The sequence below is a fragment of the Ruditapes philippinarum genome, unplaced genomic scaffold (genome assembly GCF_026571515.1).
Source record: "Ruditapes philippinarum isolate M1 unplaced genomic scaffold, ASM2657151v2 ctg9339_1_1_1_1, whole genome shotgun sequence".
NCBI lineage: Eukaryota > Metazoa > Mollusca > Bivalvia > Venerida > Veneridae > Ruditapes > Ruditapes philippinarum.
This window is the reverse complement of record NW_026867334.1, coordinates 19,985-36,213: the sequence shown is the minus strand read 5'-3', so window position 1 is coordinate 36,213 and position 16,229 is coordinate 19,985.

Here is a 16,229-nt window from a genome sequence, read left to right as displayed (position 1 = left end):
TGTTGCATTTCCTTTAACTCATTACTCTTGCACGTGGACATTCATAAATCTGTTCAAAATTTGCTGTGCTGTATGTATGTTTTGCCTAGGAATGAATTATTTTTGTTTTCCCTTGTTAAATTCAAAGTGCAATTTATTACATTCGTTAAGTAGATCTTTAATATTTTATTGTTTGATTAGTCACCTGTTAATACGTAAAGGTGTTTTTAATTTACTACTAAACTGTCGGTATGTTTGCTTTTCAAAGACTTATAGTAGCTGCTCAAATTTGAAAATACTGAAAACTGATATTAGTAAAGTTTACAATCTCTTTTCAAATGTAAATGTACATACAGAGAAGATATGTTTTAAACATATATATTAGATAAACACAGTATGAATACATATCGTCATTAAAAAATCTGGCGGTTTGTTTAAGAAAAGATAAAATAAAATTGCCTAGCAATGAGGAATGCAGCTTGCCAAACATAGTTTGTACATTCTTATATTTCAAATTAAGACATAATTAGTAATAATTTTCTAGATTTCAAACAAATCTGAATAAAAAATATTTTACCTAAAGATTAGCAAAGTGTATCAACGTGTATTTCTTGCATTACTACTGGCGACATCCTAACTCGTTCTTTTTACTAGAAATAAAATTCAATTTATCCTTAATTAATCCCGTGGGATTTTCAGTTTATACAAGCCTGGTACATACGTGTACTAAAATTATCCTCTGATCTGTTAGTGAATAAAAGACGATATCATCAAAAGAAAAGAATAGTCTTTGATTTATTGTTGACTTGAAGGAAATTTCATCAGATCAATTCAATATCTAATATCAATGTGTTATCTAAATTGACATGCTGACATATAATGATTAAATTCTTTTAGATTTTGGATGCCTTTCTTTATTAACAATGACCATCCTCACTATATAAAGTGGTAATAGAAGACCGTTATTTGATTCATCGTCTTTTATTTTTAGCATCTCTTTAAACGATAATGCATAACGGTATTGTAAACATTTCAACTTCTTACCGCGTCGGACTACTTATCCAAAGATCATGTACTAACTGAAATTGTTACTTAAATAAATTAACACATATTTTTAAAATTATGATATGTTCTCAATAAAACATCACATTGCAATTTGATTATCTTATTTGTAATATACATAGTCATGATTGGTTTTTGATATAACTATCATTTATGTCAGTCTAAACGATTATGATTGTGAAATATATTCTATAACATCTATAATCCATATAACAATTTGTTCGGCCTAGTTTTATGATTATCATTTATAAAATAAGTATTGCTTTCATTGACTTCTAAGCTAAATGCCTTTACATCTTTTAATAAATCGCTTTTTAAAGTGTAAGGTATTTGAGAAACTCAGCACTTCCAATACTTAAATTTATATAGTTTGCATGTCCTGGGCATACTTCATAAATAAAAACTGTTTTAAAGATTTACAAAATAGAAGATTTTTGAAGGTTTAGTTTTGTGTTTTGTGAATTTTGGAGACAGTCTACGAGCAACAAATATACTAGTTATAAGGTTTTCAATTATTTATCGCCAGTATGTAAATTGTCAATGTTCAAAGGCATGACTGTTTAGTCTGATAGTTACTGTATTGAAAAAATTGGAAATGAGAAATAGTTTACCAGACTGGTATATAATTGAAGAGGTACAACAAAAGCCATAAGCCATAAGCCAGCTTATTTAAAAGAGCATGTTTTTCGTATTAAGAGTACAAAGTTAACTTTGTCTCAATTGTTGTTTATTTTCAAAAAGTAATATAATTATTAGATATATAAAACATTTCAGAATTGTTTAACGAATTATCATCCTTACTATGTAACATCACATTTAAGTTTCTCTAAGCGAGGATCATTAGTCTTCCAACGTAAGTATCAGCATGATTTGACAATTTCTATTTTTTAAGATTTTATATGATTTTAAATATATCGTCACTGAGTTATCTATTCTGAAAAAAAAATGAATGCGTTAAACAACAGGAGTTCAAAATATCTATCTTATGAATATTCCATGACATACTTTATCTTACATTGTTTATCCGTTCAGGAAAAGAAAGCATTAATCTATCAGTCAAATAACTTTGTGCCTTGCCTGCTCACAAGTCGCGTATTGATAGATTTCTCTCTGTGTCAACGAAACATTATGCTTGATTACGCTTCCTTCTTTAAAATGGACATCAGTCAATACTATGGAACAAACTGTATGAAATAATTTATCGTACAGAAATGATATAAAAGTGCAATTTGATGGATTCCAAATATTTGCACTTATGTTTGACAGCTAAACCTTGTTCAACAAAACACGTTCTTGGACGATGGAATAACACAGTTATCTAACGTTTTGAGAGCATTGCTTAAATCAGACGTGTGTTAAATGTATTTTCACGTAATTAAGAACAAAACATCATCTTTCGTCTCAATTACGTTAACGCATAAACGTCTTTGTATGCCGCCACGTACTGTTAAAAAATACAGAATCACCTGGAATATATGCAAATGTGCTGACTGTTTTACAAGAGTTAGCAATATCTTGTTTATCTTAAGTATCTATTATGCTTGTATACTCTTTTTCAAAGGTGAGACGAAGACTCAGCTAATTAAATAACAAATCATTTTGATGTGTTACACAATATGCGAGACAAATTAAAGAACATACGATAAACAATTAATATCTGTCATTTTTGAAAAAGAAACTTATTCAGGGATTATGTTTGCTTCTTTTTTATTGTATAAGTTTGAATATAGAAATCAACTCCAGTTTCAATTTAAAAATGTAATTATTTTATTTGAAAAATATACAACGTTTCGACTCAAAAGTCTTCATCAGGTATACTTTGTTTACAGGAAATGACGTCAACGTCATATGACGTCAAGGACAACAACGTCAAAATGTAATACATAATTTGGCGTATTAATGCTATATGTAGGATCTTTATAAAAGATACAAAACACTGGTGGAGATGCAGTAAAAAGCAATGTAAAATAAGAAAACCAGCATAAACTACATATTGGCATGAAATTAGTTTTAAGTCATATTAAGCAAAAATTAGAAAATACAATTTTTTATATAAAAAAAAAATATTAAAATGAAGAATTATAATCTACAAAATTAATAAAGTATTTTGGAATTCATGCCATCAGGAATAATTGTACCTAGCTTATACATCCATGAAGTTTCTTTTAATAATCTTTGCCAATTATTCTTTACTTTATCGCGCTAAATGTTAGCATTATACTTTAGGCGCGTACATGAAAAATGTTTCTTTATCTCTTTAAACGGTCTTTACTTTTGGTATGTGATAATAATATATTAAATTCGTGTAAACTCATTACTAAATTTATTTAACTTGTTGAGTAAAATAATATAATGTTCACTAGAGGCTCGCAATTGTTTCTTTTACTTTGTTTGTAAATGGACGTTAAATGTATTTGCAAGTTTTGTTTTGGAAAAACATGGTCGTATTATCTACTGTATAAAATTAGCACGTTGTAGATATTGAACATTTCAGTTTGAATCTCCCCTTCTCTTTTTTTCTTTTGTCGGTGATAGAATTGAATCCCTACAGAATTGTTCATGAGAAAATACTAAAATATTTCTAATTGTGAATGTAAATGCGGAAGGACTACCGACTTCTTGAAATACAATCTATTTCAAGACCTGAATATATGTTGTGCGGAGATAATTCAATATTCAAAGATATTCAAACTTATTCGTTTTCGCTTTCTGTGATGTTTTTTGCTATTGAGCATTATTTTTACGCGTCTTGGAACATTTCAATACCTGGTGTTTTTTCGTCTCTTCATTAATTTGTGTGCTGGGGAAAGGAATGGTTGTTGGAATCAGTATTGCAAATTACAATATTAACTTAAAATGATAATATACTCTGTTTTAATTGATTTCAAACATACGTTTAAGTTAGAACGGTACACAGTTTGTTTAAAGTATACATACAAATAACATAAATAAAATACTCTCCGTTGACAGCATTTAATGACAGTGACTTTGATGGACAAATAACCTTCTTTAATCATCGGACTTAGCTGTTTGGTTAAAACATCAGCAAAAATATGAAATTGATATATAGCGTATCAGTATATATATTATTGAACACACTTTCCCGATTTTTGGTGTGTAAATGCTATTATTAAAGTAAATAATATTCATATATGATTAACTCGACAATAAAAGATTTAAAATTATCTTTCATTATAAACAATGAGGAAAGGTTTGTGAATAGTTCCGTTCATTTACTATAGTATATAGTTAGTTTATTTTAACTTCCATAGTAATTTTTACTTTACACCAGATTCTGGCATGAACTAAAATCAACTAAGACAGTGACAATGGCTATGTATTATTATCACGGAATTTGCGAAGACTGTTTTCGAAGCGGGTGTACAGTCAGCATAAGGAAGTTATCGGACTGAGTAGATCATCGACATTATTCAAAGTTTGTTGTATTCCATGAAAGTTGACACAGAGTAATAGAAGAAGGAACGATCTGACTGCCTTAGCTACGATATCATTCTAATGCTTGTTCATACTTCACTACGATTGAAATGTAACTATCAATTATTTATATGTTTGTAATTACTCATATAATGTGTCTTTGTTGTATATACATGTTAACTATGTCGTGTAAATCATTAAATTGAAAAATAAAACAAACTGGATTCAAGTAATTAACAATCATATTAATTTAGTATTAAAATCAATTAAAATGGCGGCAAAAAACAAATTACTATAGATAAACAAATACGTATTCAATTTAATCAAGACAGTAATGTAGTTATCACAACAACACTATTGACATCCTGTTAGGTAATGTTATATGTTTCTAGCATAAGTAACACAGAAGGAGAAACAGACGGAGGGAGAAAAACAAGGAATACTAGTATTAAAAACCTTATAGTAAAACAAACATATACATGTACATGTATATCATAGCAACCATTAAACAGCAGCATTTATGGTTATTCATAACTATTATCTGTAATTGTAGCGGGGTCAATATTTTGATATAGACTGGGAGCAACCACATATTTTCATTTAAAACATTATCATATGACTGTGCAAAATGTATGACTATTGTTTTCAGCAGCCGGAATAAATAACATATCACATGTCTAAGTAACGAGCGTAAAAGTCAAAGTAATTTACTAGGAATTCTTTTTTAATTACACGGTTATTGAAAATGTTTTGAATTATTCCACTCATACATATACTATGCCTATTACATACTCAAATGACTTTATGTAATAATGTTTATAACCAATGACATACATATTAACTTTTACATATGTAGCACTTGCATACTTGCAGTATATATTTACTGCATATTGATCTTTTATTTTATTCATACTAAGCATGCCAAAACGCGTTCGATTTTTCTTGTGCATACTATGTTGTTAATTCTTACTAATAAAGGTAATATAATCCAACTGAAGGCCTTAATATATCAAAGGTTATACGAAGAACATACACCGACATTATTTTAATACTGTTTATTTGGCGTACTGTTAACTTTAAATGTGACATAAATTCGATTCGATGCCCTGAACAATTATAAATGTCAATACGCTTTGTACGAAACATTACCGTGATAATGTTAACAAGATAATATTAATTTGAATATTACTAAAGTGAATACTTCTTGAAGCATGTACATGTATAATAGAGTAAATTATCTCTAAATGTCAGCTTAACATTATTAATGTTTATTCTTAAGAAACGCAATAATCTAAACGAAGACATTTTGTACTTTGTTTTGAAATACTATAATTATAATTAAGTGTGCAGCATCAAGTTGTGATACCTATTGTAAAATATGTTTTGGCAAATTAACACAAATACATGATTTGTATACATAAGTGATGAAAAAAAATACAGAAAAGTGTAATAAATCAAAGAAATGAAATATAATTTAATTGTCAGAGTCACGAATGCAAAAATGATACTGTCTTAAAAATGATATCATTTTTATTCTTCATGCCTTACTATTGCAACAAAATTCTAAGAATTAAATTGAATAGTTATTTGTGGAAATGCGATATTCACTTGTTAAAGCAACTAGAGTAATATGAATGCTAAAATATGCCAGATGTTATACCAAAAAGAAAGGTTCTCCTTATTTATAGATGTTATAATATTTCAAAAATTAAAAAATACTCAAATGTGAAATGAAAAAGTTAATAAAACTTAAATGTGGTTAAATGTCTTGAATGTATGGTAACGGTAACATATTTATATTTTAAAAATGTTAAAGCTTTTAAATATTTGCTGTAACATATGCTAAAAGGTTTTGTAAAATTCCTTTAAATTTAATGTATTTTGTAAAAGTTTTGACGCCGCTTGTCATTTCGTAAATGCCTAAAAACTCTAGGTATTCTCGTAAAATCCATTAAACTGCTTTTAAATAGAGGGAAAGTTCCTTTCTTGTCCAGTATACATGCATTTCGCAGAAGTAAATACAGTTTGTTGCTATAATGCAATACATAACTTCTCAACACAACTTCAATGAGATAATGCAAGTAGGCATTTTACAAAATAACTGCTTATATTGCCAGGCATTTCCTAAATATTTTAGCCATTTTATGAAACTTTAATCACTAATTATGGTAATCGGTAATCTTTGTGTTGTAAAATACAGCATAGATTGCTGCTACCATCTCCTTCCTCAGATGGGTGCAATATTCATTGGGCGTTTCGGCGCTTTCCACTACGCCCTCCTATGGTGCGCCGTCTAGAGTTATATCAAAAGCTCTAGCCAGGAGATGGTTAATAAAAAGAAAAAAAAAGTATATTCTGAATACGAAACATATATCGAGTTACGTTACCATCAGTTTAATATAACAGTTCTCGTATGAAATCTATTTCCATACCAAGTCAATTGCAAAGAATTCTTCTTAAAAAACCTTTAAGATATTTACAATAAGAAATGCATCCATTATTTGGTGGACACATAAGAGCTTTCTGCTTTCTTAGCAACTATTGATTCTATGTCAATAAAGTAAATTGACACCATACTTGTTTCAAGTAGTTAGGTGCATATTTTAAAGTTAATTTTGCTAAATTTCCGTTTGTCGATCAGAAAATTAAGTAAATATCACCAACTAATGGTTAGAAACACTTACGATTCAGTGCACGGTATCGCATTCTTACATGACAATAGGTCAGATGCTGTAGCAATAGGTTCAGTCGATAACTTGTAAACAGTGTCTTTTTATCAATATGCAATCTTAATTGATTTGCTAACATATAATGACTATCTCTTTTAAATGTCAATCTGAAGTCTTAATCACACTGAATATAAAATACAACAACAGGCATGTATTTATTCATTTATAATGAATAATGATATTGTCCAATTTTTCTGCAGAAGGTCAAACAACTGGAAACAATGTGATCCCCTGAAGCATTGATCACAAAAAATTTACATGAAAATTGCAGACTCGGTTTAAAACACGAAACTCGTCTTTCATTACCCGAACTCATAACATGATATTTGTTTCGCCAATGGTTACGTTGACATACATCAGACTATTTTATTTATATATCAAACAATTGACAATATGTCTGATATAACAACATATATAAATTGTCTTTGTTTCAACAGATACGAGGAATTTACGAATGAATGCACTACTTGGAAAACCTTTAAGAGCAAAAAGCAGTGGAGTGCGGTCGAAACATTACGACGGTATTCTTTTGTCTGTATAAAAGTCGAAAATTGTCGATAGCAGTCAAATGGAAAATGCCTCGTTTTCATTTTGTTTTGTTTTACGTAATTGTCCGTGATTAAATTAAAGGTTTTCACAGTCATATATTATATGTGTCATATATAATATAGTATAGTACAGTCAAAATATACGAAAAAGAAGTGATCGGTGTCCTTGAATCAATCATAGAAATCAAGTCAATGTCGTTGAATTAGTTTGAGAAATATCTGGCTTCTACCTTTCATGATGGTGGTAATTAATTAACTAATCAAGTATTTTAAAGTGTCATTAAATATTTTTACGATATAGTGCAACTTTAAGTGAAGCTTCTTTTCTAACTATGGATGCATAGACAAGAATTCTGAACTCGCTTAAGCTTTCAATTTATCATATGAATTATCTGCTTGATTATCATCAGTTGTCGTGTGAAATTAAGTTATCGTCTCAGTGATATAAATCTTTTTTATCAAAGGTGTTAATTCTCTTTTTTGAGACTATATTTGGATGATATAATCCCGGCATGATAAGATTTTCTCACTTAATAATCATTTTGACATAAAAAAGAAACACACACCGCTTTTTAGTAAATGAATAAATGGGTCAAAGGCTTCATAACCTAAAATAAGATTATTTTGAATCAGAGACAGAAGGCGGAGTAGTGTCTTGGCATATTGTAGTCTTAAGGTTATATATATATTTCTTTGTTCGTCACACATACGATATGCTCAGCCGTTTTTCATTAATTTAATAGTACACGCATGGTCGCGTCTATTTTATATTTTGTGTTGTATGACAATAACATGAACTTATTGCAATTAATACATAATTACAGATGTTCACATAATTTATGAAGATGCCAAAGACACTTTTACGTCTTGTTTTAGATGTTTCGTTCCTCTGTATATGACTTAAATAATAAAGGCATTAATCTAACTGCACTGTCAGGATACGCTAATTTTACAAGTAAACATTCTTTAAAAAAAAAAAGTCAATCATTGACTATATAACATGACATATATTCTATATTTTACGAAAAAAGAATATCTCTATTCCAAAAATAACTTTATTTTGTTTACAGCATTTTGTATAGCACTGGCGTCAATGTTTTTAGCAAATGCAGACATGTGTAGAAGCATTGGATAATGTGTAACTAAAAAACCAATTTTAATAGAATTGCCGACATGAAATAAATTATGAAATATTTGCTTTTTTTATTTAATTAATTTGATCTCCAACATGGTCCTTAATAATGAGACAGTGAAAATAAATAGCTTCCCGTCCAGTGAAATTCTGACAATTTCTATGAAATTGAAATGAATATATATCAAACATACACGTTTAATAAAACGTTTAAGGTAATAAGACAGCATTGCAATTATCATGATCATACGAAGTTTGAAGACCACATATCAATACAATTAGGTCTGTTAGATTAAATGCCTATTCACAAAGAGTTTTTATGGCTCTTATATTTTTGAATTTCATTTAAATAAAGGCTTTATTGTAGACTTATTCGTCTCCCTGTATGAGAAGTCTGCTAATATATTACCTTTGTAAAAATAGCTTAATGCCATAACAACCTTATGTTCTGAGATACATTTCCCCAGAAGATGATCTCCATCTAAATGTTTCTGTGAGGATGGTGTGTTGGACTTAAGTCACACAGACATTGTAAACACATATGGCGACTTTCTAGGTTTTACTTTTGCATTAATTAAGATTGAAATAGAATCATGATTGAGCCAAACGACCTTCCTAAAGATAGTTGAATAGCTTCTTCCCGTAAAATAATGTTTGCCATTGATTGGTTTTGGATCGACAGCAGTTTAGGACAAGTGACTTCAAGAAGGCGACCATAACTACTCGGACATGATGGTCCCATTTAACTGAAGATGATTAAAAAAGTAATATCAAAATAATTCTTTTTATATCTCATATATTAATATGTGATTATTAATTATTATTATTATTATTATTATTATTATTATTATTATTATTATTATTATTATTATTATTATTATATTACACCATAATAATATTTAAGTGTCTAAGTCTAAAACCATTTTTTTTCTTTTTGTTGCTGTTTTACTTTAATTTTTCAGTACTTGAAAAGTAATGGATTACAACAGACAAGCTGTAGTTCGTACACTGATCCTTCTTTTTTGAAAACCATACATTTTAAGAGAACATTGTCTGATCCTATGAACTAAAAGTTATAAATCAAACGAAGTTTACAATTTGTTACATTTTTCCCCAACGCTTTATAGAAATATCTCCATTTCATGTTGCATTTCCTTTAACTCATTACTCTTGCACGTGGACATTCATAAATCTGTTCAAAATTTGCTGTGCTGTAATGTATGTTTTGCCTAGGAATGAATTTTTTTGTTTTCCCTTGTTTAAATTCAAAGTGCAATTTATTACATTCGTTAAGTAGATCTTTAATATTTTATTTGTTTGATTAGTCACCTGTTAAATACGTAAAGTGTTTTTAATTTTATACTAAAACTGTCGTAAATGTTTGCTTTTCAAAAGACTTATAGTAGCTGCTCAAATTTGAAAAATACTGAAAACCTGATATTAGTAAAGTTTACAATCTCTTTTCAAATGTAAATGTACATAACAGAGAAGATATGCTTTAAACAACATATATTATAAAACACAGTATGAATACATATCCGTCATTAAAAATCTGGAAGTTTGTTTAAGAAAAGATAAAATAAATTTGCCTAGCAATGAGGTATGCAGCTTGCCAAACATTGTTTCTTATATTTCAAATTAAGACATAATTACTAATATTTTCTAGATTTCAAACAAATCTGAATAAAAAATATTTTACCTAAAGATTAGCAAAGTGTATCAACGTGTATTTCTTGCATTACTACTGGCGACATCCTAAACTTCGTTCTTTTTTACTAGAAATAAAATTCAAATTTATCCTTAATTAATCCGTGGGATTTTCCAGTTTATACAAGCCTGGTACTATTACGTGTACTAAAATTATCCTCTGATCTGTTAATGAATAAAGGACGATATCATCAAAAGAAAAGAATAGTCTTTTTGATTTATTGTTGACTTGAAGGAAATTTAATCAGATCAAATTCAAATATCTAATATCAAATGTTGTTATTTAAATTGACATGCTGACATATAATGATTAAATTCTTTTAGATTTTGGATGCCTTTCTTACTAACAATGACCATCCTCACTATATAAAGTGGTAATAGAAGACCGTTATTTGATTCATCGTCTTTTATTTTTAGCAATCTCTTTAAACGATAATGCATAACGTATTGTAAGCATTTCAACTTCTTCCCGCGTCGGAACTACTTATCCGCAAAGATCATGTACTTACTGAAATGGTTACTTAAAATAAATTAACACATATTTTTAAATTATGATATGTTCTCAATAAACATCACATTGAATTTGATTATCTTATTTGTAATATACATAGTTCATGATTGGTTTTTGATATAACTATCATTTATGTCAGTCTAAACGATTATGATTGTGAAATATATTCTATAACATCTATAATCCATATAACAATTTGTTCGGCCTAGTTTTATGATTAATCATTTATAAAATAATCTGCTCTAGTATTGCTTTCATTGACTTCTAAGCTAAAATGCCTTTACATCTTTTAATAAATCGCTTTTTTTAAAAAGTGTAAGGTATTTGAGAAACTCAGCACTTTCCAATACTTAAATTTATATAGTTTTTGCATATCCTGGGCATACTTCATAAATAAAAATTGTTTTAAAGATTTACAAAATAGAAGAATTATTGAAGGTTTAGTTTTGTGTTTTGTGAATTTTATGGAGACAGTCTACGAGCAACAAATATACTAGTTATAAGGTTTTCAATTATTTTATCGCCAGTATGTAAACTGTCAATGTTCAAAGGCAAGACTGTTTAGTCTGATAGTTACTGTAGTGAGAAAAAAATTGAAATGAGAAATAGTTCACCAGACTGGTCTACAATTGAAGAGGTACAACAAAAGCCATAAGATAGCTTAAAAGGACATGTTTTTCATGTTAAGAGTACAAAGTTAACTTTGTCGCAATTGTTGTTGTTGTTTTTTTAAAGTTATATAATTATGAGATACATAAAACATTTTCAGAATTGTTTAACGAATTATCATCCTAACTATGTAACATCACATTTAAGTTTCTCTAAGCGAGGATCATTAGTCTTCCAACGTAAGTATCAGCATGATTTGACAATTTCTTTTTTTAAGATTTTAATATGATTTTAAAATATATCGTCACTGAGTTATCTATTCTGAAAAAAAAAATGAATGCGTTAAACAACAGGAGTTCAAAATATCTATCTTATGAATATTCCATGACATACTTTATCTTACATTGTTTATCCGTTCAGGAAAAGAAAGCATTAATCTATCAGTCAAATAACTTTGTGCCTTGCCTGCTCACAAGTCGCGTATTGATAGATTTCTCTCTGTGTCAACGAAACATTATGCTTGATTACGCTTCCTTCTTTAAAAATGGACATCAGTCAATACTATGGAACAAACTGTATGAATAATTTATCGTACAGAAATGATATAAAAGTGCAATTTGATGGATTCGAAATATTTGGCACTTATGTTTGACAGCTAAAACCTTGTTCAACAAAACACGTTCTTGGAGATGGAATAACACAGTTATCTAACGTTTTGAGAGCATTGCTTAAATCAGACGTGTGTTAAATGTATTTTCACGTAATTAAGAACAAAACATCATCTTTCGTCTCAATTACGTTAACGCATAAACGTCTTTTGTATGCCGCCACGTACTGTTAAAAAAACAAAGAATCACCTGGAATATATGCAAATGTGCTGACTGTTTACAAGAGTTAGCAATATCTTGTTTATCTTAAGTATCTATTATGCTTGTATACTCTTTTCCAAAGGTGAGACGAAGACTCAGCTAATTAAATAACAAATCATTTTGATGTGTTTACAACAATATGCGAGACAAATTAAAGAACATACGATAAACAATTAATATCTGTCATTTTTGAAAAAGAAACTTATTCAGGGATTATGTTTGCTTCTTTTTTATTGTATAAGTTTGAATATAGAAATCAACTCCAGTTTCAATTTAAAAATGTAATTATTTATTTGAAAAATATATACAACGTTTCGACTCAAAAGTCTTCATCAGGTATACTTTTTGTTTACAGGAAAATGACGTCAACGTCATATGACGTCAAGGACAACAACGTCAAAATGTAATACATAATTTGGCGTATTAATGCTATATGTAGGATCTTTATAAAAGATACAAAACACTGGTGGAGATGCAGTAAAAAGCAATGTAAAATAAGAAAACCAGCATAAACTACATATTGGCATGAAATTAGTTTTAAGTCATATTAAGCAAAAATTAGAAAATACAATTACAAATACAAATGAAGAATTATAATCTACAAAATTAATAAAGTATTTTGGAATTCATGCCACCAGGAATAATTGTACCTAGCTTATACATCCATGAAGTTTCTTTTAATAATCTTTGCCAATTATTCTTTACTTTATCAATTGGCATAAATGAAAAATCTTTGATAGAATGCCCTTCAGAATTAAAATGTTCAGATACATTGGTAATAGTGTCAGGAAAGTGTTTAATATCAAATTTGTGGCTATTCATTCTTTGGCTACATTTTTGCTGAGTTTGACCAACATACTGTTTTTTACATTTTTTACAAGTTATAAGATAAATGACATCTGAAGATATACATGAAAAATCACGTTTTATAGCAAATTCTTTAGGTATATCTTTTTTATTGTCACATCCGTGTTATTTGCGGCGTGTACCTATTTACATTTAATCAATGAGAATATATTGTTGATTCTTGAAGATCGTTCATCACGACATTATTGTTGTGTATACATGTTTTGTTGTACTTTCAGTTTATTCAATTTGGCCTTTTTCAACTTGGGTGGTTCCAGTATTCCTACTTGAATCTATACTGTATAATCAATCACCCTTAGGATATGTTGCCTGCTTTTGAAATTTGTCTTTAGACTTCTTTTCTGTGATATGCAGGCTTCAACACCGCAGATCCCCTTTCAAAATACCATTTTATTTAGTTCCGCCTATAGTTTTCAATTTTGTCGTGTTGGGCTCTCTTGAGGGATTCCGTTTTTTCTGAAGTTTATGTATAATTATGCAAGTTTGTAAACTTGTAAAGGCAAGCTATGGTCCACATGTATTCATGTTGTTTTCTTGATAGGTCAAACTTGTTCTTAGACATTGACGCTTGATGATTTCTTTCTACGACTTTTTTGCATAATAGATATCTCAGTACAGAAACATATATTGTTTGCTGTATAAATCTTCGAAATTTCTATAGCACGATTCATTATATTTCAGTGACATCCATGTGACACAAAGTCGATGTAAAAGTTATTATATCATCAATAAATCCTTATTACTTTGTTGTTACATAGTATAAATTTTTGTTACTTATCATCGAATTGTGTGCAGTTATTATTATCTACATATTTCAGAAACATAAAAAAACAAACGTTTGGACGAATTGCAAAACAGAAATCACCTCACATGATTGACAACAAATAAATTGCAATGGGAATTGTCAAAAAGAAAAAAATATAAAGGTCAACTGAGAATGGTAGAGGTAAATGTTTTTCATCGTTTTGTCACACTGGACAACTCCATTGCCAAATTGATAAAGCTTATTGATTTGCGATACGTGTTGGTATATACAAATATATTCATTAGAAAACTGACATTACTTTAGTAATTAATAATTACTTTATATTAGCACATAACGTTTAGAAATGTACGTTTGCAACAATCCAGTAAGTATAAAGAAAATTTTAGCGTGCCAAATAACTGTTTCCAAATCTTTGGAAAACTAACATTATCTTTACTGTTAGCTTCCCATAGACAAAAACACCAAACACATTGATAACAACAAACAATTCTAATTATACCGGCTGCTGTTTCCTCTTTAAATAGATCTGTAACATATATGAGAAAGAAATACTCGCTTTTGAATGTAGTAAAATAAGTCACAAACAAATCATTTTATTGACAATTTTCGTATATAACCTATTTTCATGGATAAGGATTGCAGGTGAAAGCCTCGAAAGAATTTGTATACTGTTTATCAAAACCCAACACAGTTCATCATATTATATATCATTAACTTGCATATTCTTTAAGACTCCAACGCTCGAATTTTATTTTATATTGATAAAATGCTCTGGTAATGTATTTGAATCTGTAATAGCAGATGAAATTCTAGTAATGTTTACATAGGAATATATATTTTTGAAACGTACAAAGTTCTTGTTAAGGAAATCGTGAGAAAAAAAATCTGCATTTTTCCCCAAGCAAGCAATATCACATTTATTGGTGTAAGCGAATGTCTTTCAACATTCATCTAACAGGGTTTTTTTTATAAAATAACACAACCATACATCTTTAGAATTACGAGTTTGATAACATTAACTTCTCTGATTTATTGATCACATAGAATAAGTTTCTGAAGAGAAAGTTCGATATATATAATAAAGAGTTGGTATAACAAAATCTTAACTATATTGACAATCTGACCAGTATGAAGTCGCTCGACAGCCACTCTTTGTCATTTTCGACTTGTATATATTAAAAGTTTAAAGACATAGCAAAATATTTCTTATGCTTCATTGGTTAAATGATGACACTGTTTTCCATTTAGGTTATTCTCTGATTATTTCGATGAATATTTTATATCATTATTTTAAGAAACAATATATGTTATCAATATGCCATTCTATGCTGTCAAATCTAGCATTACAACTAAATATGTCTTTAAGTACATGCTGTCAATCTTATCTTAGATAAAGCTTTGAGATCGGAAAACAATACAAATATGTGAGAGAAGTTTCATCAATCAAAATAGAAGCAGTTTATCATAATGTCTAAATGGACATCTCTGACATCAGAATCGTACAATATGACATACACCAAAAATCCGTAATGTAGTGGGGTGATATTAAAAACACTAAGTGGTATGGTATTTAACCATTTAGATCATTATGATATATTTGTTAAATTCGTATTTTGTTCTTGTACTTGTCCTTAGTTATTTTTACCATATTCACTTTGATGTCATATGTAACCTTGCTAATTCTATATTTCACTTAGTTTGTTTGGGATGAACTGTAAACCATAAAAAGTATAGTACAGAACGTTAACTGGTTTAATTAGATAGTGTTTAAAATATATACACATAGTCCAGTTTCAACACCACTTGCTTAGAGTAAGAAAAAAGAAGAAACATACAGTTTGAAACAACTATAATTTGTTTGCGACTGGGTATTCTAATGTTCAACAGTTCAAGAAAACCATTTCTGTATTACATTTTATGTACGTGTCATAGGACGAGAAATATTTAATTGTATTTAGTTGTGTTCAATCGCGTCATATTCTAATAAAATTTAATTAACTTAATAAAAGTGTTGT